This window comes from Grammomys surdaster, unplaced genomic scaffold, assembly GCF_004785775.1.
Source record: "Grammomys surdaster isolate TR1022 unplaced genomic scaffold, NIH_TR_1.0 266, whole genome shotgun sequence".
NCBI classification, from domain to species: Eukaryota; Metazoa; Chordata; class Mammalia; order Rodentia; family Muridae; genus Grammomys; species Grammomys surdaster.
The window spans coordinates 48,568-51,988 of NW_021604707.1; the positions used below are offsets into that span (position 1 = coordinate 48,568).

General features: G+C 36.3%; 1 pseudogene; it reads left to right on the forward strand.

The window, feature by feature from the left end:
* LOC114628230 overlaps positions 1-3,156 on the forward strand; it is a 13,089-nt pseudogene extending 9,933 nt beyond the window's left edge.
* The last annotated feature ends 265 nt before the right edge of the window (positions 3,157-3,421 follow it).

Here is a 3,421-nt window from a genome sequence, read left to right on the forward strand (position 1 = left end):
TAAAAGTCAAAATAGGAAGCTATTTTCCTTGTTTCCCACAGAGCCAAAAACTTCAAATATCTAAAGACTTGGAGTGGGCCACAGGAGGAAGGTTGGTGAGTATACAACAATTTTAATCTTTTTCAGGATATCTAAAATTTAAAATATGAGGTATTGAAGTTATAGCTCTGTAGTTAATACCAATTGCTGTTCTGGCCAAAGGCCCAACCTCAGTTACCACATCAAAATTTAATAACTCATAATTTTATGGAAATATAGGTCATAGGAGTCAAAGGTCTCTGGATTCCATGTTCAATTGTACCTGCATGCCTATCCACCATACACTACATAAATACATTTATTAAATTTAAAGTAATATATATAATAAAATTTTGTAGCTATATATAAACCATGAAATTTTTGTTTCTGTGTGAACATCTTTATATCCTAAAGAAGTACAACATGTATTCATTAACCGAAATATTTCTCCATATTCAAGGTTTTCTTTTAAACTTAGAAAAATGTCATTAGATTTATGAGAGTTTTATATGACATGCTTTGTTGATATTCATCAGACAACTCTTTCTTGATTTATCCTACCTTCTCTCTCCACACAACTCGATGTCCTCATTTTTTAATTTATAAATTTCGCATGAGAAACTGATGCCACATAAACATTCCTTTTGGATTAATCAGTTTAAAAACAAAAATTTTAAATTGCTACAACCTAAATGTTACATGATTAATATTAAATTATGTAATAAATATTGTGTGACATTGAGGGTGTTTCAGGGTAATAGAAAATAATAAAGTATCTGAAACCGATAGGTGATGTTGGTTAGCAGAGGAATAAATATAGTCATATCTGTTAATGTCCCATAAATAAATATGTTCATTATACATACAATGTATACATGCATTACACAAAACACACACAGACACAGACACATATGTATGGGTGTCTGTACATATGTATGTATGTATGTATATGTTGCCTCAGGTTCCCACCTCCATGTGTAGTGTGACATGCACTGCTGGATTCAGGAAAATTCATCAGGAATAAACATCAGACTACTGCTTTGATTGTGCCCAGTGCCCAGAAAATGAGGTTTCCAATGAGACAGGTACATGTTTGCATGCAGAAAAAAATTACTGAATTCTAGTATCTTCTCATTCCAAACTAAAAATGTAAAATGGCCTAGATGGAAACTATAGACCTAAAATCTCTGTGTTTCTGAATTTAATCATTTGAATGGTATCAATTTCTTTTGTATCCTGCAAATAACCTGCATTATCTTCTACAAACAATTCATTTCTCTCACAATATGATGGCTATTGATTTTATATTATGCAGAAACCATTTAGGGGACATACATTTGTAACCATTTTAAACAAAACTTAGGCATAATCTATACATAAGTTTAATCTTATGTGATTCTTTGTACAAAGTAACTGGACTACATGATCAGTCCACAACCTTTCCCTCCTATCATTCAGCTTGGTCCCTGACAAAGACCAGATGCTTAGGGGAGCAGCTGTTGTTATTGAAATACATTTTAAGAGCATGGAAAATTTAAAGGATTAAGTAGTTCTTGTCAAAGAATTAGAGCAAGAGTGAAGATTTCAACAATGCACACAGAGATGTGATAGTGCATATCAGCAATCAGAGATTACATAAGGAAAAACGGATGAATGTGAGTATCTATAAACTTCATGACATCTAGCTTGGAATGTATAGTTGGGAAAAAAGATATCTTACCACAATGAGGGGGACATGGATAGGTCTGTGAGGCATACAGCTTCAATAATGGAAATATTCTTTATGCAAACAATATTTTGCATGAGGAATTGCATGTTGTTGTTCCTATGTGATGATTCAGACAAAAGGAACAACCCTCAGACCCAACAAAGTTCATACTGCAGTTCATCAACTGGCATTGAGAACTATGTCTGCACACTGCACATGTCTGTGAGTAGAGAGTTTATGCTTTAAAAAATTAAATAATCTGAAATTATGCATGTTATTTTTAATAACATGCTAGAAAACAACATGTTTTCTTTCTACTTAATAAAAATATTTTTCTCCTGCATTTTCTATGATGGTGTTTTGTTATATCACAAAGCATAGGTTAATACAGAACAGCCTTACATCAATGCTTCCTGCAGCAATAAGGAATGGAATAAATGTTCAATATCAAAATATTTTGGGGGTATCATCTGAATAATACAAACACTCAACTATTAAGTTCATAAATATAAGGGTTTGTTGTTGTTCACCAGCAGATATGGAGCAGTGTGTGAGGTGTTCAGATGATAAGTATGCCAACTTACAGCAAACCCACTGCATCCAAAGGGATGTGTCATTTATGGCTTATGAAGATCCACTGGGGATGGCTCTAGGCTGCATGGCCCTGTGCTTCTCTGCCCTCACAGTTTTAATACTAGTCACTTTTATGAAGCACAATGACACTCCCATTGTGAAGGCCAATAACTCAGCTACATACTGCTCATCTCTCTCATCTTCTGTTTTCTCTGCTCATTGCTCTTCATTGGACATCCCAACCAGGCTACCTGCATCCTGCAGCAAACCATGTTTGGAGTATTTTTCACAGTGGCTGTTTCTACAGTGTTGGCCAAAACTATAACTGTGGTCATGGCTTTCAAGTTGACCACTCCAGGAAGAATGAGAGGGATGCTGGCATCAGGGGCACCTAACTTGGTCATTCCCATTTGTACACTAATCCAACTTGTTCTCTGTGGCATCTGGTTGGTAACATCTCCTCCCTTTATTGACAGAGATATGCAATCTGAACATGGGAAGACCATCATTATTTGCAACAAAGGCTCAGTCATTGCCTTCCACTTTGTCCTGGGATACTTGGGCTCCTTGGCTCTGGGGAGCTTTGCTGTGGCTTTCTTGGTTAGGAACCTTCCTGACAGATTCAGTGAAGCCAAGTTCTTAACTTTCAGCATGCTGTGTTCTGCAGTATCTGGATCACCTTCCTCCCTGTCTACCACAGCACTAGGGGGAAGATCATGGTGGTTGTGGAGGTTTTTTCCATCTTGGCTTCTAGTGCAGGGTTGCTAGGGTGTATCTTTGTCCCAAAGTGTTACGTTATTTTAGTTAGACCAGATTCAAATTTTATACAGAAGCATAAAGATAAATTGTTTTATTGAAACTTTAACAGTATGAAATTTTCCTTTGTCTTAACAAAAGTAGTACTTAAGCCGGGCAGTGGTGGTGCACGCCTTTAATCCCAGCACTTGAGAGGCAGAGACAGGTGGATTTCTGAGTTCGAGGCCAGCCTGGTCTACAGAGTGAGTTCCAGGACAGCCAGGGCTATAGAGAGAAACCCTGTCTCGAACTCCCCCCCCCCAAAAAAAATAGTACTTAATCATATAAAAAATTTAAGTAATAATATACAAATTTGAACTTACAAAC